General features: G+C 40.2%; 77 non-coding genes across 77 annotated transcripts; all 77 read left to right on the top strand.

The window, feature by feature from the left end:
* The first annotated feature begins 47 nt into the window (after positions 1-47).
* Positions 48-130, top strand: TRNAL-UAA (transfer RNA leucine (anticodon UAA)). Its single transcript has one exon. It is a non-coding gene; the product is annotated as a tRNA-Leu (tRNA).
* A 231-nt stretch (positions 131-361) lies between these two features.
* TRNAL-UAA (transfer RNA leucine (anticodon UAA)) lies at positions 362-444 on the top strand. Its single transcript has one exon. It is a non-coding gene; the product is annotated as a tRNA-Leu (tRNA).
* A 213-nt stretch (positions 445-657) lies between these two features.
* On the top strand, positions 658-740 carry TRNAL-UAA (transfer RNA leucine (anticodon UAA)). Its single transcript has one exon. It is a non-coding gene; the product is annotated as a tRNA-Leu (tRNA).
* Positions 741-1,128: 388 nt separating this feature from the next.
* On the top strand, positions 1,129-1,211 carry TRNAL-UAA (transfer RNA leucine (anticodon UAA)). The gene has a single exon. It is a non-coding gene; the product is annotated as a tRNA-Leu (tRNA).
* Positions 1,212-1,285: 74 nt separating this feature from the next.
* Positions 1,286-1,368, top strand: TRNAL-UAA (transfer RNA leucine (anticodon UAA)). Its single transcript has one exon. It is a non-coding gene; the product is annotated as a tRNA-Leu (tRNA).
* Positions 1,369-1,441: 73 nt separating this feature from the next.
* On the top strand, positions 1,442-1,526 carry TRNAL-UAA (transfer RNA leucine (anticodon UAA)). Its single transcript has one exon. It is a non-coding gene; the product is annotated as a tRNA-Leu (tRNA).
* Positions 1,527-1,599: 73 nt separating this feature from the next.
* On the top strand, positions 1,600-1,682 carry TRNAL-UAA (transfer RNA leucine (anticodon UAA)). Its single transcript has one exon. It is a non-coding gene; the product is annotated as a tRNA-Leu (tRNA).
* A 445-nt stretch (positions 1,683-2,127) lies between these two features.
* On the top strand, positions 2,128-2,210 carry TRNAL-UAA (transfer RNA leucine (anticodon UAA)). The gene has a single exon. It is a non-coding gene; the product is annotated as a tRNA-Leu (tRNA).
* A 388-nt stretch (positions 2,211-2,598) lies between these two features.
* On the top strand, positions 2,599-2,681 carry TRNAL-UAA (transfer RNA leucine (anticodon UAA)). Its single transcript has one exon. It is a non-coding gene; the product is annotated as a tRNA-Leu (tRNA).
* A 74-nt stretch (positions 2,682-2,755) lies between these two features.
* Positions 2,756-2,838, top strand: TRNAL-UAA (transfer RNA leucine (anticodon UAA)). The gene has a single exon. It is a non-coding gene; the product is annotated as a tRNA-Leu (tRNA).
* Positions 2,839-3,226: 388 nt separating this feature from the next.
* TRNAL-UAA (transfer RNA leucine (anticodon UAA)) lies at positions 3,227-3,309 on the top strand. The gene has a single exon. It is a non-coding gene; the product is annotated as a tRNA-Leu (tRNA).
* A 74-nt stretch (positions 3,310-3,383) lies between these two features.
* Positions 3,384-3,466, top strand: TRNAL-UAA (transfer RNA leucine (anticodon UAA)). The gene has a single exon. It is a non-coding gene; the product is annotated as a tRNA-Leu (tRNA).
* Positions 3,467-3,697: 231 nt separating this feature from the next.
* Positions 3,698-3,780, top strand: TRNAL-UAA (transfer RNA leucine (anticodon UAA)). The gene has a single exon. It is a non-coding gene; the product is annotated as a tRNA-Leu (tRNA).
* Positions 3,781-3,854: 74 nt separating this feature from the next.
* On the top strand, positions 3,855-3,937 carry TRNAL-UAA (transfer RNA leucine (anticodon UAA)). Its single transcript has one exon. It is a non-coding gene; the product is annotated as a tRNA-Leu (tRNA).
* A 74-nt stretch (positions 3,938-4,011) lies between these two features.
* TRNAL-UAA (transfer RNA leucine (anticodon UAA)) lies at positions 4,012-4,094 on the top strand. Its single transcript has one exon. It is a non-coding gene; the product is annotated as a tRNA-Leu (tRNA).
* Positions 4,095-4,389: 295 nt separating this feature from the next.
* On the top strand, positions 4,390-4,472 carry TRNAL-UAA (transfer RNA leucine (anticodon UAA)). Its single transcript has one exon. It is a non-coding gene; the product is annotated as a tRNA-Leu (tRNA).
* A 74-nt stretch (positions 4,473-4,546) lies between these two features.
* TRNAL-UAA (transfer RNA leucine (anticodon UAA)) lies at positions 4,547-4,629 on the top strand. Its single transcript has one exon. It is a non-coding gene; the product is annotated as a tRNA-Leu (tRNA).
* Positions 4,630-4,703: 74 nt separating this feature from the next.
* On the top strand, positions 4,704-4,786 carry TRNAL-UAA (transfer RNA leucine (anticodon UAA)). The gene has a single exon. It is a non-coding gene; the product is annotated as a tRNA-Leu (tRNA).
* A 388-nt stretch (positions 4,787-5,174) lies between these two features.
* Positions 5,175-5,257, top strand: TRNAL-UAA (transfer RNA leucine (anticodon UAA)). Its single transcript has one exon. It is a non-coding gene; the product is annotated as a tRNA-Leu (tRNA).
* A 74-nt stretch (positions 5,258-5,331) lies between these two features.
* Positions 5,332-5,414, top strand: TRNAL-UAA (transfer RNA leucine (anticodon UAA)). The gene has a single exon. It is a non-coding gene; the product is annotated as a tRNA-Leu (tRNA).
* A 74-nt stretch (positions 5,415-5,488) lies between these two features.
* On the top strand, positions 5,489-5,571 carry TRNAL-UAA (transfer RNA leucine (anticodon CAA)). The gene has a single exon. It is a non-coding gene; the product is annotated as a tRNA-Leu (tRNA).
* A 232-nt stretch (positions 5,572-5,803) lies between these two features.
* Positions 5,804-5,886, top strand: TRNAL-UAA (transfer RNA leucine (anticodon UAA)). The gene has a single exon. It is a non-coding gene; the product is annotated as a tRNA-Leu (tRNA).
* A 389-nt stretch (positions 5,887-6,275) lies between these two features.
* TRNAL-UAA (transfer RNA leucine (anticodon UAA)) lies at positions 6,276-6,358 on the top strand. The gene has a single exon. It is a non-coding gene; the product is annotated as a tRNA-Leu (tRNA).
* Positions 6,359-6,432: 74 nt separating this feature from the next.
* On the top strand, positions 6,433-6,515 carry TRNAL-UAA (transfer RNA leucine (anticodon UAA)). Its single transcript has one exon. It is a non-coding gene; the product is annotated as a tRNA-Leu (tRNA).
* Positions 6,516-6,589: 74 nt separating this feature from the next.
* Positions 6,590-6,672, top strand: TRNAL-UAA (transfer RNA leucine (anticodon UAA)). Its single transcript has one exon. It is a non-coding gene; the product is annotated as a tRNA-Leu (tRNA).
* A 74-nt stretch (positions 6,673-6,746) lies between these two features.
* On the top strand, positions 6,747-6,829 carry TRNAL-UAA (transfer RNA leucine (anticodon UAA)). Its single transcript has one exon. It is a non-coding gene; the product is annotated as a tRNA-Leu (tRNA).
* A 224-nt stretch (positions 6,830-7,053) lies between these two features.
* On the top strand, positions 7,054-7,136 carry TRNAL-CAA (transfer RNA leucine (anticodon CAA)). Its single transcript has one exon. It is a non-coding gene; the product is annotated as a tRNA-Leu (tRNA).
* Positions 7,137-7,210: 74 nt separating this feature from the next.
* Positions 7,211-7,293, top strand: TRNAL-UAA (transfer RNA leucine (anticodon UAA)). Its single transcript has one exon. It is a non-coding gene; the product is annotated as a tRNA-Leu (tRNA).
* Positions 7,294-7,367: 74 nt separating this feature from the next.
* TRNAL-UAA (transfer RNA leucine (anticodon UAA)) lies at positions 7,368-7,450 on the top strand. The gene has a single exon. It is a non-coding gene; the product is annotated as a tRNA-Leu (tRNA).
* Positions 7,451-7,838: 388 nt separating this feature from the next.
* On the top strand, positions 7,839-7,921 carry TRNAL-UAA (transfer RNA leucine (anticodon UAA)). Its single transcript has one exon. It is a non-coding gene; the product is annotated as a tRNA-Leu (tRNA).
* Positions 7,922-8,145: 224 nt separating this feature from the next.
* Positions 8,146-8,228, top strand: TRNAL-UAA (transfer RNA leucine (anticodon UAA)). Its single transcript has one exon. It is a non-coding gene; the product is annotated as a tRNA-Leu (tRNA).
* A 389-nt stretch (positions 8,229-8,617) lies between these two features.
* TRNAL-UAA (transfer RNA leucine (anticodon UAA)) lies at positions 8,618-8,700 on the top strand. The gene has a single exon. It is a non-coding gene; the product is annotated as a tRNA-Leu (tRNA).
* A 231-nt stretch (positions 8,701-8,931) lies between these two features.
* Positions 8,932-9,014, top strand: TRNAL-UAA (transfer RNA leucine (anticodon UAA)). The gene has a single exon. It is a non-coding gene; the product is annotated as a tRNA-Leu (tRNA).
* A 74-nt stretch (positions 9,015-9,088) lies between these two features.
* On the top strand, positions 9,089-9,171 carry TRNAL-UAA (transfer RNA leucine (anticodon UAA)). The gene has a single exon. It is a non-coding gene; the product is annotated as a tRNA-Leu (tRNA).
* Positions 9,172-9,717: 546 nt separating this feature from the next.
* TRNAL-UAA (transfer RNA leucine (anticodon UAA)) lies at positions 9,718-9,800 on the top strand. Its single transcript has one exon. It is a non-coding gene; the product is annotated as a tRNA-Leu (tRNA).
* A 388-nt stretch (positions 9,801-10,188) lies between these two features.
* Positions 10,189-10,271, top strand: TRNAL-UAA (transfer RNA leucine (anticodon UAA)). The gene has a single exon. It is a non-coding gene; the product is annotated as a tRNA-Leu (tRNA).
* A 74-nt stretch (positions 10,272-10,345) lies between these two features.
* On the top strand, positions 10,346-10,428 carry TRNAL-UAA (transfer RNA leucine (anticodon UAA)). Its single transcript has one exon. It is a non-coding gene; the product is annotated as a tRNA-Leu (tRNA).
* A 545-nt stretch (positions 10,429-10,973) lies between these two features.
* Positions 10,974-11,057, top strand: TRNAL-UAA (transfer RNA leucine (anticodon UAA)). Its single transcript has one exon. It is a non-coding gene; the product is annotated as a tRNA-Leu (tRNA).
* Positions 11,058-11,445: 388 nt separating this feature from the next.
* Positions 11,446-11,528, top strand: TRNAL-UAA (transfer RNA leucine (anticodon UAA)). The gene has a single exon. It is a non-coding gene; the product is annotated as a tRNA-Leu (tRNA).
* Positions 11,529-11,916: 388 nt separating this feature from the next.
* Positions 11,917-11,999, top strand: TRNAL-UAA (transfer RNA leucine (anticodon UAA)). The gene has a single exon. It is a non-coding gene; the product is annotated as a tRNA-Leu (tRNA).
* Positions 12,000-12,388: 389 nt separating this feature from the next.
* On the top strand, positions 12,389-12,471 carry TRNAL-UAA (transfer RNA leucine (anticodon UAA)). The gene has a single exon. It is a non-coding gene; the product is annotated as a tRNA-Leu (tRNA).
* A 231-nt stretch (positions 12,472-12,702) lies between these two features.
* On the top strand, positions 12,703-12,785 carry TRNAL-UAA (transfer RNA leucine (anticodon UAA)). The gene has a single exon. It is a non-coding gene; the product is annotated as a tRNA-Leu (tRNA).
* Positions 12,786-13,489: 704 nt separating this feature from the next.
* On the top strand, positions 13,490-13,572 carry TRNAL-UAA (transfer RNA leucine (anticodon UAA)). The gene has a single exon. It is a non-coding gene; the product is annotated as a tRNA-Leu (tRNA).
* Positions 13,573-13,960: 388 nt separating this feature from the next.
* On the top strand, positions 13,961-14,043 carry TRNAF-AAA (transfer RNA phenylalanine (anticodon AAA)). The gene has a single exon. It is a non-coding gene; the product is annotated as a tRNA-Phe (tRNA).
* Positions 14,044-14,274: 231 nt separating this feature from the next.
* TRNAL-UAA (transfer RNA leucine (anticodon UAA)) lies at positions 14,275-14,357 on the top strand. Its single transcript has one exon. It is a non-coding gene; the product is annotated as a tRNA-Leu (tRNA).
* Positions 14,358-14,431: 74 nt separating this feature from the next.
* TRNAL-UAA (transfer RNA leucine (anticodon UAA)) lies at positions 14,432-14,514 on the top strand. Its single transcript has one exon. It is a non-coding gene; the product is annotated as a tRNA-Leu (tRNA).
* Positions 14,515-14,894: 380 nt separating this feature from the next.
* TRNAL-UAA (transfer RNA leucine (anticodon UAA)) lies at positions 14,895-14,977 on the top strand. The gene has a single exon. It is a non-coding gene; the product is annotated as a tRNA-Leu (tRNA).
* A 74-nt stretch (positions 14,978-15,051) lies between these two features.
* TRNAL-UAA (transfer RNA leucine (anticodon UAA)) lies at positions 15,052-15,134 on the top strand. The gene has a single exon. It is a non-coding gene; the product is annotated as a tRNA-Leu (tRNA).
* Positions 15,135-15,208: 74 nt separating this feature from the next.
* TRNAL-UAA (transfer RNA leucine (anticodon UAA)) lies at positions 15,209-15,291 on the top strand. The gene has a single exon. It is a non-coding gene; the product is annotated as a tRNA-Leu (tRNA).
* Positions 15,292-15,362: 71 nt separating this feature from the next.
* Positions 15,363-15,445, top strand: TRNAL-UAA (transfer RNA leucine (anticodon UAA)). Its single transcript has one exon. It is a non-coding gene; the product is annotated as a tRNA-Leu (tRNA).
* Positions 15,446-16,147: 702 nt separating this feature from the next.
* On the top strand, positions 16,148-16,230 carry TRNAL-UAA (transfer RNA leucine (anticodon UAA)). Its single transcript has one exon. It is a non-coding gene; the product is annotated as a tRNA-Leu (tRNA).
* Positions 16,231-16,457: 227 nt separating this feature from the next.
* TRNAL-UAA (transfer RNA leucine (anticodon UAA)) lies at positions 16,458-16,540 on the top strand. The gene has a single exon. It is a non-coding gene; the product is annotated as a tRNA-Leu (tRNA).
* Positions 16,541-17,244: 704 nt separating this feature from the next.
* Positions 17,245-17,327, top strand: TRNAL-UAA (transfer RNA leucine (anticodon UAA)). The gene has a single exon. It is a non-coding gene; the product is annotated as a tRNA-Leu (tRNA).
* A 74-nt stretch (positions 17,328-17,401) lies between these two features.
* On the top strand, positions 17,402-17,484 carry TRNAL-UAA (transfer RNA leucine (anticodon UAA)). The gene has a single exon. It is a non-coding gene; the product is annotated as a tRNA-Leu (tRNA).
* A 231-nt stretch (positions 17,485-17,715) lies between these two features.
* Positions 17,716-17,798, top strand: TRNAL-UAA (transfer RNA leucine (anticodon UAA)). The gene has a single exon. It is a non-coding gene; the product is annotated as a tRNA-Leu (tRNA).
* Positions 17,799-17,872: 74 nt separating this feature from the next.
* On the top strand, positions 17,873-17,955 carry TRNAL-UAA (transfer RNA leucine (anticodon UAA)). Its single transcript has one exon. It is a non-coding gene; the product is annotated as a tRNA-Leu (tRNA).
* A 232-nt stretch (positions 17,956-18,187) lies between these two features.
* TRNAL-UAA (transfer RNA leucine (anticodon UAA)) lies at positions 18,188-18,270 on the top strand. Its single transcript has one exon. It is a non-coding gene; the product is annotated as a tRNA-Leu (tRNA).
* Positions 18,271-18,659: 389 nt separating this feature from the next.
* TRNAL-UAA (transfer RNA leucine (anticodon UAA)) lies at positions 18,660-18,742 on the top strand. The gene has a single exon. It is a non-coding gene; the product is annotated as a tRNA-Leu (tRNA).
* Positions 18,743-19,287: 545 nt separating this feature from the next.
* Positions 19,288-19,370, top strand: TRNAL-UAA (transfer RNA leucine (anticodon UAA)). Its single transcript has one exon. It is a non-coding gene; the product is annotated as a tRNA-Leu (tRNA).
* A 389-nt stretch (positions 19,371-19,759) lies between these two features.
* TRNAL-UAA (transfer RNA leucine (anticodon UAA)) lies at positions 19,760-19,842 on the top strand. Its single transcript has one exon. It is a non-coding gene; the product is annotated as a tRNA-Leu (tRNA).
* Positions 19,843-19,916: 74 nt separating this feature from the next.
* On the top strand, positions 19,917-19,999 carry TRNAL-UAA (transfer RNA leucine (anticodon UAA)). The gene has a single exon. It is a non-coding gene; the product is annotated as a tRNA-Leu (tRNA).
* A 74-nt stretch (positions 20,000-20,073) lies between these two features.
* Positions 20,074-20,156, top strand: TRNAL-UAA (transfer RNA leucine (anticodon UAA)). Its single transcript has one exon. It is a non-coding gene; the product is annotated as a tRNA-Leu (tRNA).
* Positions 20,157-20,227: 71 nt separating this feature from the next.
* Positions 20,228-20,310, top strand: TRNAL-UAA (transfer RNA leucine (anticodon UAA)). The gene has a single exon. It is a non-coding gene; the product is annotated as a tRNA-Leu (tRNA).
* Positions 20,311-20,541: 231 nt separating this feature from the next.
* On the top strand, positions 20,542-20,624 carry TRNAL-UAA (transfer RNA leucine (anticodon UAA)). Its single transcript has one exon. It is a non-coding gene; the product is annotated as a tRNA-Leu (tRNA).
* Positions 20,625-21,012: 388 nt separating this feature from the next.
* On the top strand, positions 21,013-21,095 carry TRNAL-UAA (transfer RNA leucine (anticodon UAA)). The gene has a single exon. It is a non-coding gene; the product is annotated as a tRNA-Leu (tRNA).
* A 698-nt stretch (positions 21,096-21,793) lies between these two features.
* Positions 21,794-21,876, top strand: TRNAL-UAA (transfer RNA leucine (anticodon UAA)). Its single transcript has one exon. It is a non-coding gene; the product is annotated as a tRNA-Leu (tRNA).
* A 74-nt stretch (positions 21,877-21,950) lies between these two features.
* Positions 21,951-22,033, top strand: TRNAL-UAA (transfer RNA leucine (anticodon UAA)). The gene has a single exon. It is a non-coding gene; the product is annotated as a tRNA-Leu (tRNA).
* Positions 22,034-22,264: 231 nt separating this feature from the next.
* On the top strand, positions 22,265-22,347 carry TRNAL-UAA (transfer RNA leucine (anticodon UAA)). The gene has a single exon. It is a non-coding gene; the product is annotated as a tRNA-Leu (tRNA).
* Positions 22,348-22,421: 74 nt separating this feature from the next.
* Positions 22,422-22,504, top strand: TRNAL-UAA (transfer RNA leucine (anticodon UAA)). The gene has a single exon. It is a non-coding gene; the product is annotated as a tRNA-Leu (tRNA).
* Positions 22,505-22,578: 74 nt separating this feature from the next.
* On the top strand, positions 22,579-22,661 carry TRNAL-UAA (transfer RNA leucine (anticodon UAA)). Its single transcript has one exon. It is a non-coding gene; the product is annotated as a tRNA-Leu (tRNA).
* A 231-nt stretch (positions 22,662-22,892) lies between these two features.
* On the top strand, positions 22,893-22,975 carry TRNAL-UAA (transfer RNA leucine (anticodon UAA)). Its single transcript has one exon. It is a non-coding gene; the product is annotated as a tRNA-Leu (tRNA).
* A 698-nt stretch (positions 22,976-23,673) lies between these two features.
* Positions 23,674-23,756, top strand: TRNAL-UAA (transfer RNA leucine (anticodon UAA)). Its single transcript has one exon. It is a non-coding gene; the product is annotated as a tRNA-Leu (tRNA).
* A 227-nt stretch (positions 23,757-23,983) lies between these two features.
* Positions 23,984-24,066, top strand: TRNAL-UAA (transfer RNA leucine (anticodon UAA)). The gene has a single exon. It is a non-coding gene; the product is annotated as a tRNA-Leu (tRNA).
* A 387-nt stretch (positions 24,067-24,453) lies between these two features.
* On the top strand, positions 24,454-24,536 carry TRNAL-UAA (transfer RNA leucine (anticodon UAA)). Its single transcript has one exon. It is a non-coding gene; the product is annotated as a tRNA-Leu (tRNA).
* Positions 24,537-24,610: 74 nt separating this feature from the next.
* On the top strand, positions 24,611-24,693 carry TRNAL-UAA (transfer RNA leucine (anticodon UAA)). Its single transcript has one exon. It is a non-coding gene; the product is annotated as a tRNA-Leu (tRNA).
* Positions 24,694-24,918: 225 nt separating this feature from the next.
* On the top strand, positions 24,919-25,001 carry TRNAL-UAA (transfer RNA leucine (anticodon UAA)). Its single transcript has one exon. It is a non-coding gene; the product is annotated as a tRNA-Leu (tRNA).
* Positions 25,002-25,075: 74 nt separating this feature from the next.
* TRNAL-UAA (transfer RNA serine (anticodon UGA)) lies at positions 25,076-25,158 on the top strand. Its single transcript has one exon. It is a non-coding gene; the product is annotated as a tRNA-Leu (tRNA).
* Positions 25,159-25,200: the final 42 nt, after the last annotated feature.

Below are 25,200 nucleotides of genomic sequence, written 5' to 3' on the forward strand. Positions count from 1 at the left end.
TTTCCTATCACAATTGAATGATAGAACCAATACTAGGGATGGAATCGAGTGTGGTGGCCGAGTGGTTAAGGCGTTGGACTTAAGTTCCAATGGACATTAGTCCTCGTGGGTTCAAATCCCACCCACACTGAGTACATTTTGACATCATTGATATAAATGTCCTATCACAATTGAATGATTGAACCAATACGACGTGTAACATTGTGAGTGGTGGCCGATCGGTTAAGGCGTTGGACTTAAGTTCCAATGGACATTAGTCCTCGTGGATTCAAATCCCACCTGCACTAAGTACATTTTGACATCATTGATATAAATTTCCTATCACAATTGAATGATTGAACCAATACTAAATGTAACATTGAGTGTGGTGGCCGAGCGGTTAAGGCGTTGGACTTAAGTTCCAATGGACATTAGTCCTCGTGGGTTCAAATCCCACCCGCACTAAGTACATTTTGACATCATAGATATAAATGTCCTATCACAATTGAATGATTGAACCAATACTAAGTGTAACATTCAGTGTGGTGGCTGAGCGGTTAAGGCGTTGGACTTAAGTTCCAATGGACATTAGTCCTCGTGGGTTCAAATCCCATTTGCACTAAGTACATTTTGACATCATAGATATAAATGTCCTATCACAATTGAACTATCACATTGAGTGTGGTGGCCGAGCGGTTAAGGCGTTGGATTTAAGTTCCAATGGACATTAGTCCTCGTGGGTTCAAATCCCACCCGCACTAAGTACATTTTGACATCATAGATATAAATGTCCTATCACAATTGAATGATTGAACCAATACTAAATTTGACATTCAGTGTGGTGGCCAAGCGGTTAAGGCGTTGGACTTAAGTTCCAATGGACATTAGTCCTCGTGGGTTCAAAACCCACCCGCAGTAAGTACATTTTGACATCATTGATATAAATGTCCTATCACAATTGAGTGATTGAACCAATACTAAGAGTATCATTGCGTGTGGTGGCTGAGCGGTTAAGGCGTTGGACTTAAGTGCCAATGGACATTAACCCTTGTGGGTTCAAATCCCACATGCACTAAGTACATTTTGACATCATAGATATAAATGTCGTATCACAATTGAATTATTGAACCAAAACTAAGTGTAACATTCAGTGTGGTGGCCGAGTGGTTAAGGCATTGGACTTAAGTTCCAATGGACATTAGTCCTCGTGGGTTCAAATCCCACCCGCACTAAGTACATTTTGACATCATTGATATAAATTTCCTATCACAATTGAATGATAGAACCAATACTATGGGTAGAATCGAGTGTGGTGGCTGAGTGGTTAAGGCTTTGGACTTAAGTTCCAATGGACATTAGTCCTTGTGGGTTCAAATCCCACCCGCACTAAGTACATTTTGACATCATTGATATAAATTTCCTATCACAATTGAATGATAGAACCAATACTAGGGGTAGAATCGAGTGTAGTGGCCGAGTGGTTAAGGCGTTGGACTTAAGTTCCAATGGACATTAGTCCTCGTGGGTTCAAATCCCACCCGCACTCAGTACATTTTGACATCATAGATATAAATGTCCTATCACAATTGAATGATTGAACCAATACTAAGTGTAACATTCAGTGTGGTGGCCGAGCGGTTAAGGCGTTGGACTTAAGTTCCAATGGACATTAGTCCTCGTGGGTTCAAATCCCACCCACACTAAGTGCATTTTGACATCATTGATATAAATGTCCTATCACAATTGAATGATTGAACCAATACGGAGTGTAACATTGTGTGTGGTGGCCGATCGGTTAAGGCATTGGACTTAATTTCCAATGGACATTAGTCCTCGTGGATTCAAATCCCACCTGCACTAAGTACATTTTGACATCATTGATATAAATTTCCTATCAATGATAGAACAAATACTATGGGTAGAATCGAGTGTGGTGGCCGAGTGGTTAAGGCGTTGGACTTAAGTTCCAATGGACATGGCAAGTGTAACCTTGCGTGTGGTGGCCGATTGGTTAGTGTTGGACTTAAGATCCAATGGACATTAGTCCTCGTGGATTCAAATCCCACCTGCACTAAGTACATTTTGACATCATTGATATAAATTTCCTATCACAATTAAATGATTGAACCAATACTAAAAGTAACATTGAGTGTGGTGGCCGAGTGGTTAAGGCGTTGGACTTAAGTTCCAATGGACATTAGTCCTCGTGGTTTCAAATCCCACCCGCACTAAGTACATTTTGACATCATAGATATAAATGTCCTATCACAATTGAATGATTGAACCAATACTAAGTGTAACATTCAGTGTGGTGGCCGAGCAGTTAAGGCGTTGGACTTAAGTTCCAATGGACATTAGTCCTCATGGGTTCAAATCCCACCCGCACTAAGTACATTTTGACATCATAGATATAAATGTCCTATCACAATTAAATGATTGAACCAATACTAAAAGTAACATTGAGTGTGGTGGCCGAGCAGTTAAGGCGTTGGACTTAAGTTCCAATGGACATTATTCCTCGTGTGTTCAAATCCCACCCGCACTAAGTACGTTTTGACATCATAGATATAAATGTCGTATCACAATTGAATGATTGAACCAATACTAAGTGTAACATTCAGTGTGGTGGCCGAGCGGTTAAGGCGTTGGACTTAAGTTCCAATGGACATTAGTCCTCGTGGGTTCAAATCCCATCCGCACTAAGTACATTTTGACATCATAGATATAAATGTCCTATCACAATTGAATGATTGAACCAATACTAAGTGTAACATTCAGTGTGGTGGCCGAGCGGTTAAGGCATTGGACTTAAGTTCCAATGGACATTAGTCCGCGTGGATTCAAATCCCACCTGCACTAAGTACATTTTGACATCATTGAAATAAATTTCCTATCACAATTGAATGATTGAACTAATACTAAATGTAACATTGAGTGTGGTGGCCGAGCGGTTAAGGCGTTGGACTCAAGTACCAATGGACATTAGTCCTCGTGGGTTCAAATCCCACCCGCACAAAGTACATTTTGACATCATAGATATAAATGTCCTATCACAATTGAGTGATTGAACCAATACTAAGAGTATCATTGCGTGTGGTGGCTGAGCGGTTAAGGCGTTGGACTTAAGTGCCAATGGACATTAATCCTTGTGGGTTCAAATCCCACATGCACTAAGTACATTTTGACATCATAGATATAAATGTCGTATCACAATTGAATTATTGAACCAAAACTAAGTGTAACATTCAGTGTGGTGGCCGAGTGGTTAAGGCATTGGACTTAAGTTCCAATGGACATTAGTCCTCGTGGGTTCAAATCCCACCCGCACTAAGTACATTTTGACATCATTGATATAAATTTCCTATCACAATTGAATGATAGAACCAATACTATGGGTAGAATCGAGTGTGGTGGCTGAGTGGTTAAGGCTTTGGACTTAAGTTCCAATGGACATTAGTCCTCGTGGGTTCAAATCCCACCCGCACTAAGTACATTTTGACATCATTGATATAAATTTCCTATCACAATTGAATGATAGAACCAATACTAGGGGTAGAATCGAGTGTAGTGGCCGAGTGGTTAAGGCGTTGAACTTAAGTTCCAATGGACATTAGTCCTCGTGGGTTCAAATCCCACCCGCACTCAGTACATTTTGACATCATAGATATAAATGTCCTATCACAATTGAATGATTGAACCAATACTAAGTGTAACATTCAGTGTGGTGGCCGAGCGGTTAAGGCGTTGGACTTAAGTTCCAATGGACATTAGTCCTCGTGGGTTCAAATCCCACCCACACTAAGTGCATTTTGACATCATTGATATAAATGTCCTATCACAATTGAATGATTGAACCAATACGAAGTGTAACATTCAGTGTGGTGGCCGAGTGGTTAAGGCGTTGGACTTAAGTTCCAATGGACATTAGTCCTCGTGGGTTCAAATCCCACCCACACTAAGTACATTTTGACATCATTGATATAAATGTCCTATCACAATTGAATGATTGAACCAATACTAAGTGTAACATTCAGTGTGGTGGCCGAGCGGTTAAGGCATTGGACTTAAATTCCAATGGACATTAGTCCTCGTGGGTTCAAATCCCACCTGCACTAAGTACATTTTGACATCATTGATATAAATTTCCTATCACAATTGAATGATAGAACCAATACTAGGGGTAGAATCGAGTGTGGTGGCCGAGTGGTTAAGGCATTGGACTTAAGTTCCAATGGACATGGCAAGTGTAACCTTGCGTGTGGTGGCCGATTGGTTAGTGTTGGACTTAAGTTCCAATGGACATTAGTCCTCGTGGATTCAAATCCCACCTGCACTAAGTACATTTTGACATCATTGATATAAATTTCCTATCACAATTAAATGATTGAACCAATACTAAAAGTAACATTGAGTGTGGTGGCCGAGTGGTTAAGGCGTTGGACTTAAGTTCCAATGGACATTAGTCCTCGTGGGTTCAAATCCCACCCGCACTAAGTACATTTTGACATCATAGATATAAATGTCCTATCACAATTGAATGATTGAACCAATACTAAGTGTTACATTCAGTGTGGTGGCCGAGCGGTTAAGGCGTTGGACTTAAGTTCCAATGGACATTAGTCCTCGTGGGTTCAAATCCCATCCGCTCTAAGTACATTTTGATATCATAGATATAAATGTCCTATCACAATTGAATGATTGAACCAATACTAAGTGTAACATTCAGTGTGGTGGCCAAGCGGTTAAGGCATTGGACTTAAGTTCCAATGGACATTAGTCCGCGTGGATTCAAATCCCACCTGCACTAAGTACATTTTGACATCATTGAAATAAATTTCCTATCACAATTGAATGATTGAACCAATACTAAATGTAACATTGAGTGTGGTGGCCGAGCGGTTAAGGCGTTGGACTCAAGTACCAATGGTCATTAGTCCTCGTGGGTTCAAATCCCACCCGCACAAAGTACATTTTGACATCATAGATATAAATGTCCTATCACAATTGAATGATTGAACCAATACTAAGTGTAAAATTCCGTGTGGAGGCCAAGCGGTTAAGGCGTTGGACTTAAGTTCCAATGGACATTAGTCCTCGTGGCTTCAAATCCCACCCGCACTAAGTACATTTTGACATCATAGATATAAATGTCCTATCACAATTAAATGATTGAACCAATACTAAAAGTAACATTGAGTGTGGTGGCCGAGCGGTTAAGGCGTTGGACTTAAGTTCCAATGGACATTAGTCCTCGTGGGTTCAAATTCCACCCGCACTAAGTACATTTTGACATCATAGATATAAATGTCGTATCACAATTGAATAATTGAACCAATACTAAATGTAACATTCAGTGCGGTGGCCGAGCGGTTAAGGCGTTGGACTTAAGTTCCAATGGACATTCGTCCTCATGGGTTCAAATCCCATCCGCACTAAGTACATTTTGACATCATTGAAATAAATTTCCTATCACAATTGAATGATTGAACCAATACTAAGTGTAAAATTCAGTGTGGTGGCCGAGCGGTTAAGGCGTTGGACTTAAGTTCCAATGGACATTAGTCCTCGTGGGTTCAAATCCCACCTGCACTAGGTACATTTTGACATCATTGATATAAATGTCCTATCACAATTGCATGATTGAACCAAATACTAAGTGTAACATTCAGTGTGGTGGCCGAGCGGTTAAGGTGTTGGACTTAAGTTGTAATGGACATTAGTCCTCGTGGGTTCAAATCCCATCTGCACTAAGTACATTTTGACATCATAGATATAAATGTCCTATCACAATTGAAGGATTGAACCAATACCAAGTGTAACATTCAGTGTGGTGGCCGAGCGGTTAAGGCATTGGACTTAAGTTCCAACGTACATTAGTCCTCGTGGGTTCAAATCCCACCCACACTAAGTACATTTTGACATCATTGATATAAATGTCCTATCAAAATTGAATGATTGAACCAATACTAAAGTTCAACATTCAGTGTGGTGGCCGATCGGTTAAGGCGTTGGACTTAAGTTCCAATGGACATTAGTCCTCGTGGATTCAAATCCCACCTGCACTAAGTACATTTTGACATCATTGATATAAATTTCCTATCACAATTAAATGATTGAACCAATACTAACTGTAACATTCAGTGTGGTGGCCGATCGGTTAAGGCGTTGGACTTAAGTTCCAATGGACATTCGTCCTCGTGGATTCAAATCCCACCTGCACTAAGTACATTTTGACATCATTGATATAAATTTCCTATCACAATTAAATGATTGAACCAATACTAAATCTAACATTGAGTGTGGTGGCCGAGCGGTTAAGGCGTTGGACTTAAGTTCCAATGGACATTAGTCCTCGTGGGTTCAAATCCCACCCGCACTAAGTACATTTTGACATCATAGATATAAATGTCGTATCACAATTGAATGATTGAATCAATACTAAGTGTAACATTCAGTGTGGTGGCCGAGCGGTTAAGGCGTTGGACTTAAGTTCCAATGGACATTCGTCCTCGTGGGTTCAAATCCCATCTGCACTAAGTACATTTTGACATCATAGATATAAATGTCCTATCACAATTGAATGATTGAACCAATACTAAGTGTAACATTCAGTGTGGTGGCCGAGCGGTTAAGGCATTGGACTTAAGTTCCAATGGACATTAGTCCTCGTGGGTTCAAATCCCACCCGCACTAAGTAACTTTTGACATCATAGATATAAATGTCCTATCACAATTGAATGATTGAACCAATACTAAGTGTAACATTCAGTGTGGTGGCCGAGCGGTTAAGGAGTTGGACTTAAGTTCCAATGGACATTAGTCCTCGTGGGTTCAAATCCCACCCACACTAAGTGCATTTTGACATCATTGATATAAATGTCCTATCACAATTGAATGATTGAACCAATACGGAGTGTAACATTGTGTGTGGTGGCCGATCGGTTAAGGCATTGGACTTAAGTTCCAATGGACATTAGTCCTCGTGGATTCAAATCCCACCTGCACTAAGTACATTTTGACATCATTGATATAAATTTCCTATCAATGATAGAACAAATACTAGGGGTAGAATCGAGTGTGGTGGCCGAGTGGTTAAGGCGTTGGACTCAAGTTCCAATGGACATTAGTCCTCATGGGTTCAAATCCCACCCGCACTAAGTACATTTTGACATCATAGATATAAATGTCCTATCACAATTGAATGATTGAACCAATACTAAGTGTAACATTCAGTGTGGTGGCCGAGCGGTTAAGGCGTTGGACTTAAGTTCCAATGGACATTAGTCCTCGTGGGTTCAAATCCCATCTGCACTAAGTACATTTTGATATCATAGATATAAATGTCCTATCACAATTGAATGATTGAACCAATACTAAGTGTAACATACAGTGTGGTGGCCGAGCGGTTAAGGCATTGGACTTAAGTTCCAATGGACATTAGTCCGCGTGGATTCAAATCCCACCTGCACTAAGTACATTTTGACATCATTGAAATAAATTTCCTATCACAATTGAATGATTGAACCAATACTAAGTGTTACATTCAGTGTGGTGGCCGAGCGGGTAAGGCGTTGGACTTAAGTTCCAATGGACATTCGTCCTCATGGGTTCAAATCCCATCCGCTCTAAGTACATTTTGATATCATAGATATAAATGTCCTATCACAATTGTATGATTGAACCAATACTAAATGTAACATTGAGTGTGGTGGCCGAGCGGATAAGGCGTTGTACTCAAGTACCAATGGACATTAGTACTCGTGGGTTCAAATCCCACCCGCACTAAGTACATTTTGACATCATAGATATAAATGTCCTATCACAATTGAATGATTGAACCAATACTAAATGTAACATTGAGTGTGGTGGCCGAGTGGTTAAGGCGTTGGACTTAAGTTCCAATGGTCATTAGTCCTCGTGGGTTCAAATCCCACCTGCACTAGGGACATCATTGATATAAATGTCCTATCACAATTGCATGATTGAACCAAATACTAAGTGTAACATTCAGTGTGGTGGCCGAGCGGTTAAGGCGTTGGACTTAAGTTGTAATGGACATTAGTCCTCGTGGGTTCAAATCCCATCCGCACTAAGTACATTTTGACATCATAGATATAAATGTCCTATCACAATTGAAGGATTGAACCAATACCAAGTGTAACATTCAGTGTGGTGGCCGAGCGGTTAAGGCATTGGACTTAAGTTCCAACGTACATTAGTCCTCGTGGGTTCAAATCCCACCCACACTAAGTACATTTTGACATCATTGATATAAATGTCCTATCAAAATTGAATGATTGAACCAATACTAAAGTTCAACATTCAGTGTGGTGGCCGATCGGTTAAGGCGTTGGACTTAAGTTCCAATGGACATTAGTCCTCGTGGATTCAAATCCCACCTGCACTAAGTACATTTTGACATCATTGATATAAATTTCCTATCACAATTAAATTATTGAACCTATACTAACTGTAACATTCAGTGTGGTGGCCGATCGGTTAAGGCGTTGGACTTAAGTTCCAATGGACATTCGTCCTCGTGGATTCAAATCCCACCTGCACTAAGTACATTTTGACATCATTGATATAAATTTCCTATCACAATTAAATGATTGAACCAATACTAAATGTAACATTGAGTGTGGTGGCCGAGCGGTTAAGGCGTTGGACTTAAGTTCCAATGGACATTAGTCCTCGTGGGTTCAAATCCCACCCGCACTAAGTACATTTTGACATCATAGATATAAATGTCGTATCACAATTGAATGATTGAACCAATACTAAGTGTAACATTCAGTGTGGTGGCCGAGCGTTTAAGGCGTTGGACTTAAGTTCCAATGGACATTCGTCCTCGTGGGTTCAAATCCCATCTGCACTAAGTACATTTTGACATCATAGATATAAATGTCCTATCACAATTGAATGATTGAACCAATACAAAGTGTAACATTCAGTGTGGTGGCCGAGCGGTTAAGGCATTGGACTTAAGTTCCAATGGACATTAGTCCTCGTGGGTTCAAATCCCACCCGCACTAAGTACCTTTTGACATCATAGATATAAATGTCCTATCACAATTAAATGATTGAACCAATACTAAAATTAACATTGAGTGTGGTGGCCGAGCGGTTAAGGCGTTGGACTTAAGTTCCAACGGACATTAGTCCTCGTGGGTTCAAATCCCACCCGCACTAAGTACATTTTGACATCATAGATATAAATGTCGTATCACAATTGAATGATTGAACCAATACTAAGTGTAACATTCAGAGTGGTGGCCGAGCGGTTAAGGCGTTGGACTTAAGTTCCAATGGACATTCGTCCTCATGGGTTCAAATCCCATCCGCACTAAGTACATTTTGACATCATTGAAATAAATTTCCTATCACAATTGAATGATTGAACCAATACTAAATGTAACATTGAGTGAGGTGGCCGAGCGGATAAGGCGTTGGACTCAAGTACCAATGGACATTAGTACTCGTGGGTTCAAATCCCACCCGCACTAAGTACATTTTGACATCATTGATATAAATGTCCTATCACAATTGCATGATTGAACCAAATACTAAGTGTAACATTCAGTGTGGTGGCAGAGCGGTTAAGGCGTTGGACTTAAGTTGTAATGGACATTAGTCCTCGTGGGTTCAAATCCCATCTGCACTAAGTACATTTTGACATCATAGATATAAATGTCCTATCACAATTGAAGGATTGAACCAATACCAAGTGTAACATTCAGTGTGGTGGCCGAGCGGTTAAGGCATTGGACTTAAGTTCCAACGTACATTAGTCCTCGTGGGTTCAAATCCCACCCACACTAAGTACATTTTGACATCATTGATATAAATGTCCTATCAAAATTGAATGATTGAACCAAAACTAAATGTAAGATTGCGTGTGGTGGCCGATCGGTTAAGGCGTTAAACTTAAGTTCCAATGGACATTAGTACTCGTGGGTTCAAATCCCACCTGCACTAAGTACATTTTGACATCATTGATATAAATTTCCTATCACAATTAAATGATTGAACCAATACTAACTGTAACATTCAGTGTGGTGGCCGATCGGTTAAGGCGTTGGACTTAAGTTCCAATGGACATTCGTCCTCGTGGATTCAAATCCCACCTGCACTAAGTACATTTTGACATCATTGATATAAATTTCTTATCACAATTAAATGATTGAACCAATACTAAATGTAACATTGAGTGTGGTGGCCGAGCGGTTAAGGCGTTGGACTTAAGTTCCAATGGACATTAGTCCTCGTGGGTTCAAATCCCACCCGCACTAAGTACATTTTGACATCATAGATATAAATGTCGTATCACAATTGAATGATTGAACCAATACTAAGTGTAACATTCAGTGTGGTGGCCGAGCGGTTAAGGCGTTGGACTTAAGTTCCAATGGACATTCGTCCTCGTGGGTTCAAATCCCATCTGCACTAAGTACATTTTGACATCATAGATATAAATGTCCTATCACAATTGAATGATTGAACCAATACTAAGTGTAACATTCAGTGTGGTGGCCGAGCGGTTAAGGCATTGGACTTAAGTTCCAATGGACATTAGTCCGCGTGGATTCAAATCTCACCTGCACTAAGTACATTTTGACATCATTGAAATAAATTTCCTATCACAATTGAATGATTGAACCAATACTAAATGTAACATTGAGTGTGGTGGCCGAGCGGTTAAGGCGTTGGACTCAAGTACCAATGGACATTAGTGCTCGTGGGTTCAAATCCCACCCGCACTAAGTACATTTTGACATCATAGATATAAATGTCCTATCACAATTGAATTATTGAACCAATACTAAGTGTAACATTCAGTGTGGTGGCCGAGCGGTTAAGGCGTTGGACTTAAGTTCCAATGGACATTAGTCCTCTAGGGTTCAAATCCCATCCGCACTAAGTACATTTTGACATCATAGATATAAATGTCCTATCAAAATTGAATGATTGAACCAATACGAAGTGTAACATTCAGTGTGGGTGGCCGAGTGGTTAAGGCGTTGGACTTAAGTTCCAATGGACATTAGTCCTCGTGGGTTCAAATCCCACTCACACTAAGTACTTTTTGACATCATTGATATAAATGTCCTATCAAAATTGAATGATTGAACCAAAACTAAATGTAAGATTGCGTGTGGTGGCCGATCGGTTAAGGCGTTGGACTTAAGTTCCAATGGACATTAGTACTCGTGGGTTCAAATCCCACCCGCACTAAGTACATTTTGACATCATAGATGTAAATGTCCTATCACAATTGAATGATTGAACCAATACTAAGTGTAAAATTCAGTGTGGTGGCCGAGCGGTTAAGGCGTTGGACTTAAGTTGCAATGGACATTAGTCCTCGTGGGTTCAAATCCCATCCGCACTAAGTACATTTTGACATCATAGATATAAATGTCCTATCACAATTGAAGGATTGAACCAATACCAAGTGTAACATTCAGTGTGGTGGCCGAGCGGTTAAGGCGTTGGACTTAAGTTCCAACGTACATTAGTCCTCGTGGGTTCAAATCCCACCCGCACTAAGTACATTTTGACATCATAGATATAAATGTCGTATCACAATTGAATGATTGAACCAATACTAAGTGTAACATTCAGTGTGGTGGCCGAGCGGTTAAGGTGTTGGACTTAAGTCCCAATGGACATTCGTCCTCATGGGTTCAAATCCCATCCGCACTAAGTACATTTTGACATCATTGAAATAAATTTCCTATCACAATTGAATGATTGAACCAATACTAAATGTAACTTTGAGTGTGGTGGCCGAGCGGATAAGGTGTTGGACTCAAGTACCAATGGACATTAGTACTCGTGGGTTCAAATCCCACCCGCACTAAGTACATTTTGACATCATAGATATAAATGTCCTATCACAATTGAATGATTGAACCAATACTAAGTGTAAAATTCAGTGTGGTGGCCGAGCGGTTAAGGCGTTGGACTTAAGTTCCAATGGACATTAGTCCTCGTGGGTTCAAATCCCACCTGCACTAGGTACATTTTGACATCATTGATATAAATGTCCTATCACAATTGCATGATTGAACCAAATACTAAGTGTAACATTCAGTGTGGTGGCCGAGCGGTTAAGGCGTTGGACTTAAGTTGTAATGGACATTAGTCCTCGTGGGTTCAAATCCCATCCGCACTAAGTACATTTTGACATCATAGATATAAATGTCCTATCACAATTAAAGGATTGAACCAATACCAAGTGTAACATTCAGTGTGGTGGCCGAGCAGTTAAGGCATTGGACTTAAGTTCCAACGTACATTAGTCCTCGTGGGTTCAAATCCCACCCACACTAAGTACATTTTGACATCATTGATATAAATGTCCTATCAAAATTGAATGATTGAACCAATACTAAGTGTAACATTCAGTGTGGTGGCCGAGCGGTTAAGGCATTGGACTTAAGTTCCAATGGACATTAGTCCGCGTGGATTCAAATCCCACCTGCACTAAGTACATTTTGACATCATTGAAATAAATTTCCTATCACAATTGAATGATTGAACCAATACTAAATGTAACATTGAGTGTGGTGGCCGAGCGGATAAGGCGTTGGACTCAAGTACCAATGGACATTAGTACTCGTGGGTTCAAATCCCACCCGCACTAAGTACATTTTGACATCATAGATATAAATGTCCTATCACAATTGAATGATTGAACCAATACTAAGTGTAAAATTCAGTGTGGTGGCCGAGCGGTTAAGGCGTTGGACTTAAGTTCCAATGGACATTAGTCCTCGTGGGTTCAAATCCCACCTGCACTAGGTACATTTTGACATCATTGATATAAATGTCCTATCACAATTGCATGATTGAACCAAATACTAAGTGTAACATTCAGTGTGGTGGCCGAGCGGTTAAGGCGTTGGACTTAAGTTGTAATGGACATTAGTCCTCGTGGGTTCAAATCCCATCCGCACTAAGTACATTTTGACATCATAGATATAAATGTCCTATCACAATTAAAGGATTGAACCAATACCAAGTGTAACATTCAGTGTGGTGGCCGAGCAGTTAAGGCATTGGACTTAAGTTCCAACGTACATTAGTCCTCGTGGGTTCAAATCCCACCCACACTAAGTACATTTTGACATCATTGATATAAATGTCCTATCAAAATTGAATGATTGAACCAATACTAAAGTTCAACATTCAGTGTGGTGGCCGATCGGTTAAGGCGTTGGACTTAAGTTCCAATGGACATTAGTCCTCGTGGATTCAAATCCCACCTGCACTAAGTACATTTTGACATCATTGATATAAATTTCCTATCACAATTAAATGATTGAACCAATACTAACTGTAACATTCAGTGTGGTGGCCGATCGGTTAAGGCGTTGGACTTAAGTTCCAATGGACATTAGTCCTCGTGGATTCAAATCCCACCTGCACTAAGTACATTTTGACATCATTGATATAAATTTCCTATCACAATTAAATGATTGAACCAATACTAAATGTAACATTGAGTGTGGTGGCCGAGCGGTTAAGGCGTTGGATTTAAGTTCCATTGGACATTAGTCCTCGTGGGTTCAAATCCCACCCGCACTAAGTACATTTTGACATCATAGATATAAATGTCCTATCACAATTAAAGGATTGAACCAATACCAAGTGTAACATTCAGTGTGGTGGCCGAGCGGATAAGGTGTTGGACTCAAGTACCAATGGACATTAGTACTCGTGGGTTCAAATCCCACCCGCACTAAGTACATTTTGACATCATAGATATAAATGTCCTATCACAATTGAATGATTGAACCAATACTAAGTGTAACATTGAGTGTGGTGGCCGAGCGGTTAAGGCGTTGGACTCAAGTACCAATGGACATTAGTCCTCGTGGGTTCAAATCCCATCTGTACTAAGTACATTTTGACATCATAGATATAAATGTCCTATCACAATTGAATGATTGAACCAATACTAAGTGTAACATTCAGTGTGGTGGCCGAGCGGTTAAGGCATTGGACTAAAGTTCCAATGGACATTAGTCCGCGTGGATTCAAATCCCACCAGCACTAAGTATATTTTGACATCATTGAAATAAATTTCCTATCACAATTGAATGATTGAACCAATACTAAATGTAACATTGAGTGTGGTGGCCGAGCGGTTAAGGTGTTGGAGTCAAGTACCAATGGACATTAGTACTCGTGGGTTCAAATCCCAGCCGCACTAAGTACATTTTGACATCATAGATATAAATGTCCTATCACAATTGAATGATTGAACCAATACTAAGTGTAACATTCAGTGTGGTGGCCGAGCGGTTAAGGCGTTGGACTTAAGTTCTAATGGACATTAGTCCTCGTGGGTTCAAATCCCATCCGCACTAAGTACATTTTGACATCATAGATATAAATGTCCTATCACAATTGAATGATTGAACCAATACGAAGTGTAACATTCAGTGTGGTGGCCGAGTGGTTAAGGCGTTGGACTTAAGTTCCAATGGACATTAGTCCTCGTGGGTTCAAATCCCACCCACACTAAGTACATTTTGATATAAATGTCCTATCAAAATTGAATGATTGAACCAATACTAAATGTAACATTGCGTGTGGTGGCCGATCGGTTAAGGCGTTGGACTTAAGTTCCAATGGACATTAGTCCTCGTGGATTCAAATCCCACCTGCACTAAGTACATTTTGACATCATTGATATAAATTTCCTATCACAATTAAATGATTGAACCAATACTAAAGTTCAGCATTCAGTGTGGTGGCCGATCGGTTAAGGCGTTGGACTTAAGTTCCAATGGACATTAGTCCTCGTGGATTCAAATCCCACCTGCACTAAGTACATTTTGACATCATTGATATAAATTTCCTATCACAATTAAATGATTGAACCAATACTAAATGTAACATTGAGTGTGGTGGCCGAGCGGTTAAGGCGTTGGACTTAAGTTCCAATGGACATTAGTCCTCGTGGGTTCAAATCCCACCCGCACTAAGTACATTTTGACATCATAGATATAAATGTCCTATCACAATTGAATGATTGAACCAATACTAAGTGTAACATTCAGTGTGGTGGCCGAGCGGTTAAGGCATTGGACTTAAGTTCCAATGGACATTAGTCCTCGTGGGTTCAAATCCCACCTGCACTAAGTACATTTTGACATCATTGATATAAATTTCCTATCACAATTGAATGATAGAACCAATACTAGGGGTAGAATCGAGTGTGGTGGCCGAGAGGTTAAGGCGTTGGACTTAAGTTCCAATGGACATTAGTCCTCGTGGGTTCAAATCCCACCCGCACTAAGTACATTTTGACATCATTGATATAAATTTCCTATCACAATTGAATGATAGAACCAATACTAGTGGTATCGAGTGTGGTGACCGAGTGGTTAAGGCGTTGGACTTAAGTTCCAATGGACATTAGTCCTCGTGGGTTCAAATCCCACCCACACTAAATACGTTTTGACATCATTGATATAAATGTCCTATCACAATTGAATGATTGAACCAATACAAAGTGTAACATTGCGTGTGGTGGCCGATCGGTTAAGGCGTTGGACTTAAGTTCCAATGGACATTAGTCCTTGTGGATTCAAATCCCACCTGCACTAAGTACATTTTGACATCATTGATATAAATTTCCTATCACAATTGAATGATTGAACCAATACAAAATGTAACATTGAGTTTGGTGGCCGAGCGGTTAAGGCATTGGACTTAAGTTCCAATGGACATTAGTCCTCGTGGGTTCAAATCCCACACGCACTAAGTACATTTTGACATCATAGATATAAATATCCTATCACAATTGAATGATTGAACCAATACTAAGTGTAACATTCAGTGTGGTGGCCGATCGGTTAAGGCGTTGGACTTAAGTTCCAATGGACATTAGTCCTTGCGGATTCAAATCCCACCTGCACTAAGTACATTTTTACATCATTGATATAAATTTCCTATCACAATTGAATGATTGAACCAATACGGAGTGTAACATTGTGTGTGGTGGCCGATCGGTTAAGGCGTTGGACTTAAGTGCCAATGGACATTAATCCTTGTGGGTTCAAATCTCACACGCACTAAGTACGGTTTGACATCATAGATATAAATGTCCTATCACAATTGAATAATTGAACCAATACCAAGTGTAACATTCAGTGTGGTGGCCGAGGGGTTAAGGCGTTGGACTTAAGTTCCAACGGACATTAGTCCTCGTGGGTTCAAATCCCACCCACACTAAGTACATTTTGACATCATTGATATAAATGTCCTATCAAAATTGAATGATTGAACCAATACTAAAGTTCAACATTCAGAGTGGTGGCCGATCGGTAAAGGCGTTGGACTTAAGTTCCAATGGACATTAGTCCTCGTGGATTCAAATCCCACCTGCACTAAGTACATTTTGACATCATTGATACAAAATTTCCTATCACAATTGAATGATTGAACCAAATGTAACATTGAATGTGGTGGCCGAGCGGTTAAGGCGTTGGACTTAAGTTCCAATGGACATTGGTCCTCGTGGGTTCAAATCCCACCCGCACTAAGTACATTTTGACATCATAGATATAAATGTCCTATAACAATTGAATGATTGAACCAATACTAAGTGTAACATTCAGTGTGGTGGCTGAGCGGTTAAGCCATTGGACTTAAGTTCCAATGGACATTAGTCTTCGTGGGTTCAATACCCACCCGCAGTAAGTACTTTTTGACATCATTGATATAAATGTCGTATCACAATTGAGTGATTGAACCAATACTAAGAGTATCATTGCGTGTGGTGGCCGAGCGGTTAAGGCGTTGGACTTTTGTTCCAATGGACATTGGTCCTCGTGGGTTCAAATCCCACCCGAACTAAGTACATTTTGACATCATAGATATAAATGTCCTATCACAATTGAATGATTGAACCAATACTAAGTGTAACATTCAGTGTGGTGGCCGAGCGGTTAAGGCGTTGGACTTAAGTTCCAATGGACATTAGTCCTCGCGGGTTCAAAACCCACTCGCAGTAAGTACATTTTGACATCATTGATATATATGTCGTATCACAATTGAGTGATTGAACCAATACTAAGAGTATCATTGCGTGTGGTGGCCGAGCGGTTAAGGCGTTGGACTTAAGTGCCAATGGACATTAATCCTTGTGGGTTCAAATCTCACACGCACTAAGTACATTTTGACATCATAGATATATAAATGTCCTATCACAATTGAATGATTGAACCAATACTAAGTGTAACATTCAGTGTGGTGGCCGAGCGGTTAAGGCATTGGACTTAAGTTCCAATGGACATTAGTCCTCGTGGGTTCAAATCCCACCCGCACTAAGTACATTTTGACATCATTGATATAAATTTCCTATCACAATTGAATGATAGAACCAATACTAGGCGTAGAATCAAGCGTGGTGGCCGAGTGGTTAAGGCGTTGGACTTAAGTTCCAATGGACATTAGTCCTCGTGGGTTCAAATCCCACCCGCATTAAGTACATTTTGACATCATTGATATAAATTTCCTATCACAATTGAATGATTGAACCAATACTAAGTGTAATATTCAGTGTGGTGGCCGATCGGTTAAGGCGTTGGACTTATGTTCCAATGGACATTAGTCCTTGCGTATTCAAATCCCACCTGCACTAAGTACATTTTTACATCATTGATATAAATTTCCTATCACAATTGAAGGATTGAACCAATACCAAGTGTAACATTCAGTGTGGTGGCCGAGCGGTTAAGGCGTTGGACTTAAGTTCCAACGGACATTAGTCCTCATGGGTTCAAATCCCACCCGCACTAAGTACATTTTGACATCATAGATATAAATGTCGTATCACAATTGAATGATTGAACCAATACTAAGTGTAACATTCAGTGTGGTGGCCGAGCGGTTAAGGCGTTGGACTTAAGTTCCAATGGACATTAGTCCTCGTGGGTTCAAATCCCACCTGCACTAGGTACATTTTGACATCATTGATATAAATGTCTTATCACAATTGCATGATTGAACCAAATACTAAGTGTAACATTCAGTGTGGTGGCCGAGCGGTTAAGGCGTTGGACTTAAGTTGTAATGGACATTAGTCCTCGTGGGTTCAAATCCCATCCGCACTAAGTACATTTTGACATCATAGATATAAATGTCCTATCACAATTAAAGGATTGAACCAATACCAAGTGTAACATTCAGTGTGGTGGCCGAGCGGTTAAGGCATTGGACTTAAGTTCCAACGTACATTAGTCCTCGTGGGTTCAAATCCCACCCACACTAAGTACATTTTGACATCATTGATATAAATGTCCTATCAAAATTGAATGATTGAACCAATACTAAAGTTCAACATTCAGTGTGGTGGCCGATCGGTTAAGGCGTTGGACTTAAGTTCCAATGGACATTAGTCCTCGTGGATTCAAATCCCACCTGCACTAAGTACATTTTGACATCATTGATATAAATTTCCTATCACAATTAAATGATTGAACCAATACTAACTGTAACATTCAGTGTGGTGGCCGATCGGTTAAGGCGTTGGACTTAAGTTCCAATGGACATTAGTCCTCGTGGATTCAAATCCCACCTGCACTAAGTACATTTTGACATCATTGATATAAATTTCCTATCACAATTAAATGATTGAACCAATACTAAATGTAACATTGAGTGTGGTGGCCGAGCGGTTAAGGCGTTGGACTTAAGTTCCAATGGACATTAGTCCTCGTGGGTTCAAATCCCACCCGCACTAAGTACATTTTGACATCATAGATATAAATGTCCTATCACAATTGAATGATTGAACCAATACTAAGTGTAACATTGAGTGTGGTGGCCGAGCGGTTAAGGCGTTGGACTCAAGTACCAATGGACATTAGTCCTCGTGGGTTCAAATCCCATCTGTACTAAGTACATTTCGACATCATAGATATAAATGTCCTATCACAATTGAATGATTGAACCAATACTAAGTGTAACATTCAGTGTGGTGGCCGAGCGGTTAAGGCATTGGACTTAAGTTCCAATGGACATTAGTCCGCGTGGATTCAACTCCCACCAGCACTAAGTACATTTTGACATCATTGAAATAAATTTCCTATCACAATTGAATGATTGAACCAATACTAAATGTAACATTGAGTGTGGTGGCTGAGCGGTTAAGGTGTTGGAATCAAGTACCAATGGACATTAGTACTCGTGGGTTCAAATCCCAGCCGCACTAAGTACATTTTGACATCATAGATATAAATGTCCTATCACAATTGAATGATTGAACCAATACTAGTTGTAACATTCAGTGTGGTGGCCGAGTGGTTAAGTCGTTGGACTTAAGTTCCAATGGACATTAGTCCTCGTGGGTTCAAATCCCACCCACACTAAGTACATTTTGACATCATTGATATAAATGTCCTATCAAAATTGAATGATTGAACCAATACTAAATATAACATTGCGTGTGGTGGCCGATCGGTTAAGGCGTTGGACTTAAGTTCCAATGGACATTAGTCCTCGTGGATTCAAATCCCACCTGCACTAAGTACATTTTGACATCATTGATATAAATTTCCTATCACAATTAAATGATTGAACCAATACTAAAGTTCAACATTCAGTGTGGTGGCCGATCGGTTAAGGCATTGGACTTAAGTTCCAATGGACATTAGTCCTCGTGGATTCAAATCCCACCTGCACTAAGTACATTTTGACATCATTGATATAAATTTCCTATCACAATTAAATGATTGAACCAATACTAAATGTAACATTGAGTGTGGTGGCCGAGCGGTTAAGGCGTTGGACTTAAGTTCCAATGGACATTAGTCCTCGTGGGTTCAAATCCCACCCGCACTAAGTACATTTTGACATCATAGATATAAATGTCCTATCACAATTGAATGATTGAACCAATACTAAGTGTAACATTCAGTGTGGTGGCCGAGCGGTTAAGGCATTGGACTTAAGTTCCAATGGACATTAGTCCTCGTGGGTTCAAATCCCACCTGCACTAAGTACATTTTGACATCATTGATATAAATTTCCTATCACAATTAAATGATAGAACCAATACTAGGGGTAGAATCGAGTGTGGTGGCCGAGTGGTTAAGGCGTTGGACTTAAGTTCCAATGGACATTAGTCCTCGTGGGTTCAAATCCCACCCGCACTAAGTACATTTTGACATCATTGATATAAATTTCCTATCACAATTGAATGATAGAACCAATACTAGTGGTATCGAGTGTGGTGGCCGAGTGGTTAAGGCGTTGGACTTAAGTTCCCATGGACATTAGTCCTCGTGGGTTCAAATCCCACCTGCACTAAGTACATTTTGACATCATTGATATAAATTTCCTATCACAATTGAATGATTGAACCAATACTAAATGTAACATTGAGTGTGGTGGCCGATCGGTTAAGGCGTTGGACTTAAGTTCCAATGGACATTAGTCCTTGTGGATTCAAATCCCACCTGCACTAATTACATTTTGACATCATTGATATAAATTTCCTATCACAATTGAATGATTGAACCAATACTAAATGTAACATTGAGTGTGGTGGCCGAGCGGTTAAGGCGTTGGACTTAAGTTCCAATGGACATTAGTCCTCGTGGGTTCAAATCCCACCCGCACTAAGTACATTTTGACATCATAGATATAAATATCCTATCACAATTGAATGATTGAACCAATACTAAGTGTAACATTCAGTGTGGTGGCCGATCGGTTAAGGCGTTGGACTTAAGTTCCAATGGACATTAGTCCTTGCGGATTCAAATCCCACCTGCACTAAGTACATTTTTACATCATTGATATAAATTTCCTATCACAATTGAATGATTGAACCAATACGGAGTGTAACATTGTGTGTGGTGGCCGATCGGTTAAGGCGTTGGACTTAAGTTCCAATGGACATTAGTCCTCGTGGGTTCAAATCCCATCCGCACTAAGTACGTTTTGACATCATAGATATAAATGTCCTATCACAATTGAATAATTGAACCAATACCAAGTGTAACATTCACTGTGGTGGCCGAGGGGTTAAGGCGTTGGACTTAAGTTCCAACGGACATTAGTCCTCGTGGGTTCAAATCCCACCCACACTAAGTACATTTTGACATCATTGATATAAATGTCCTATCAAAATTGAATGATTGAACCAATACTAAAGTTCAACATTCAGAGTGGTGGCCGATTGGTTAAGGCGTTGGACTTAAGTTCCAATGGACATTAGTCCTCGTGGATTCAAATCCCACCTGCACTAAGTACATTTTGACATCATTGATACAAAATTTCCTATCACAATTGAATGATTGAACCAAATGTAACATTGAATGTGTTGGCCGAGCGGTTAAGGCGTTGGACTTAAGTTCCAATGGACATTGGTCCTCGTGGGTTCAAATCCCACCCGCACTAAGTACATTTTGACATCATAGATATAAATGTCCTATCACAATTGAATGATTGAACCAATACTAAGTGTAACATTCAGTGTGGTGGCTGAGCGGTTAAGCCGTTGGACTTAAGTTCCAATGGACATTAGTCTTCGTGGGTTCAAAACCCACCCGCAGTAAGTACTTTTTGACATCATTGATATAAATGTCGTATCACAATTGAGTGATTGAACCAATACTAAGAGTATCATTGCGTGTGGTGGCCGAGCGGTTAAGGCGTTGGACTTAAGTTCCAATGGACATTGGTCCTCGTGGGCTCAAATCCCACCCGAACTAAGTACATTTTGACATCATAGATATAAATGTCCTATCACAATTGAATGATTGAACCAATACTAAGTGTAACATTCAGTGTGGTGGCCGAGCGGTTAAGGCATTGGACTTAAGTTCCAATGGACATTAGTCCTCGTGGGTTCAAATCCCACCCGCACTAAGTACATTTTGACATCATTGATATAAATTTCCTATCACAATTGAATGATAGAACCAATACTAGGTGTAGAATCAAGCGTGGTGGCCGAGTGGTTAAGGCGTTGGACTTAAGTTCCAATGGACATTAGTCCTCGTGGGTTCAAATCCCACCCGCATTAAGTACATTTTGACATCATTGATATAAATTTCCTATCACAATTGAATGATTGAACCAATACTAAGTGTAACATTCAGTGTGGTGGCCGATCGGTTAAGGCGTTGGACTTATCTTCCAATGGACATTAGTCCTTGCGGATTCAAATCCCACCTGCACTAAGTACATTTTTACATCATTGATATAAATTTCCTATCACAATTGAAGGATTGAACCAATACCAAGTGTAACATTCAGTGTGGTGGCCGAGCGGTTAAGGCGTTGGACTTAAGTTCCAACGGACATTAGTCCTCGTGGGTTCAAATCCCACCCGCACTAAGTACATTGTGACATCATAGATATAAATGTCGTATCACAATTGAATGATTGAACCAATACTAAGTGTAACATTCAGTGTGGTGGCCGAGTGGTTAAGGCGTTGGACTTAAGTTCCAATGGACATTTGTCCTCATGGGTTCAAATCCCATCCGCACTAAGTACATTTTGACATCATTGATATATATGTCCTATCACAATTGAATGATTGAACCAATACTAAGTGTAACATTCAGTGTGGTGGCCGAGCGGTTAAGGCATTGGACTTAAGTTCCAATGGACATTAGTCCGCGTGGATTCAAATCCCACCTGCACTAAGTACATTTTGACATCATTGAAATAAATTTCCTATCACAATTGAATGATTGAACCAATACTAAATGGAACATTGAGTGTGGTGGCCGAGCGGATAAGGTGTTGGACTCAAGTACCAATGGACATTAGTCCTCGTGGGTTCAAATCCCATCCGCACTAAGTACGTTTTGACATCATAGATATAAATGTCCTATCACAATTGAATAATTGAACCAATACCAAGTGTAACATTCACTGTGGTGGCCGAGGGGTTAAGGCGTTGGACTTAAGTTCCAACGGACATTAGTCCTCGTGGGTTCAAATCCCACCCACACTAAGTACATTTTGACATCATTGATATAAATGTCCTATCAAAATTGAATGATTGAACCAATACTAAAGTTCAACATTCAGAGTGGTGGCCGATTGGTTAAGGCGTTGGACTTAAGTTCCAATGGACATTAGTCCTCGTGGATTCAAATCCCACCTGCACTAAGTACATTTTGACATCATTGATACAAAATTTCCTATCACAATTGAATGATTGAACCAAATGTAACATTGAATGTGGTGGCCGAGCCGTTAAGGCGTTGGACTTAAGTTCCAATGGACATGGGTCCTCGTGGGTTCAAATCCCACCCGCACTAAGTACATTTTGACATCATAGATATAAATGTCCTATCACAATTGAATGATTGAACCAATACTAAGTGTAACATTCAGTGTGGTGGCTGAGCGGTTAAGCCGTTGGACTTAAGTTCCAATGGACATTAGTCTTCGTGGGTTCAAAACCCACCCGCAGTAAGTACGTTTTGACATCATTGATATAAATTTCCTATCACAATTGAATGATTGAACCAATACGGAGTGTAACATTGTGTGTGGTGGCCGATCGGTTAAGGCGTTGGACTTAAGTTCCAATGGACATTAGTCCTCGTGGGTTCAAATCCCATCCGCACTAAGTACGTTTTGACATCATAGATATAAATGTCCTATCACAATTGAATAATTGAACCAATACCAAGTGTAACATTCACTGTGGTGGCCGAGGGGTTAAGGCGTTGGACTTAAGTTCCAACGGACATTAGTCCTCGTGGGTTCAAATCCCACCCACACTAAGTACATTTTGACATCATTGATATAAATGTCCTATCAAAATTGAATGATTGAACCAATACTAAAGTTCAACATTCAGAGTGGTGGCCGATTGGTTAAGGCGTTGGACTTAAGTTCCAATGGACATTAGTCCTCGTGGATTCAAATCCCACCTGCACTAAGTACATTTTGACATCATTGATACAAAATTTCCTATCACAATTGAATGATTGAACCAAATGTAACATTGAATGTGGTGGCCGAGCGGTTAAGGCGTTGGACTTAAGTTCCAATGGACATTGGTCCTCGTGGGTTCAAATCCCACCCGCACTAAGTACATTTTGACATCATAGATATAAATGTCCTATCACAATTGAATGATTGAACCAATGCTAAGTGTAACATTCAGTGTGGTGGCTGAGCGGTTAAGCCGTTGGACTTAAGTTCCAATGGACATTAGTCTTCGTGGGTTCAAAACCCACCCGCAGTAAGTACGTTTTGACATCATTGATATAAATGTCGTATCACAATTGAGTGATTGAACCATACTAAGAGTATCATTGCGTGTGGTGGCCGAGCGGTTAAGGCGTTGGACTTAAGTTCCAATGGACATTGGTCCTCGTGGGCTCAAATCACACCCGAACTAAGTACATTTTGACATCATAGATATAAATGTCCTATCACAATTGAATGATTGAACCAATACTAAGTGTAACATTCAGTGTGGTGGCCGAGCGGTTAAGGCATTGGACTTAAGTTCCAATGGATATTAGTCCTCGTGGGTTCAAATCCCACCCGCACTAAGTACATTTTGACATCATTGATATAAATTTCCTATCACAATTGAATGATAGAACCAATACTAGGTGTAGAATCAAGCGTGGTGGCCGAGTGGTTAAGGCGTTGGACTTAAGTTCCAATGGACATTAGTCCTCGTGGGTTCAAATCCCACCCGCATTAAGTACATTTTGACATCATTGATATAAATTTCCTATCACAATTGAATGATTGAACCAATACTAAGTGTAACATTCAGTGTGGTGGCCGATCGGTTAAGGCGTTGGACTTATCTTCCAATGGACATTAGTCCTTGCGGATTCAAATCCCACCTGCACTAAGTACATTTTTACATCATTGATATAAATTTCCTATCACAATTGAATGATTGAACCAAATGTAACATTGAATGTGGTGGCCGAGCGGTTAAGGCGTTGGACTTAAGTTCCAATGGACATTAGTCCTCGTGGGTTCAAATCCCACCCGCACTAAGTACATTTTGACATCATAGATATAAATGTCGTATCACAATTGAATGATTGAACCAATACTAAGTGTAACATTCAGTGTGGTGGCTGAGCGGTTAAGGCGTTGGACTTAAGTTCCAATGGACATTCGTCCTCATGGGTTCAAATCCCATCCGCACTAAGTACATTTTGACATCATTGATATAAATGTCCTATCACAATT

The sequence above is a fragment of the Saccoglossus kowalevskii genome, chromosome 3 (assembly GCF_978046115.1).
Source record: "Saccoglossus kowalevskii chromosome 3, keSacKowa6.1, whole genome shotgun sequence".
Lineage (NCBI taxonomy): Eukaryota > Metazoa > Hemichordata > Enteropneusta > Harrimaniidae > Saccoglossus > Saccoglossus kowalevskii.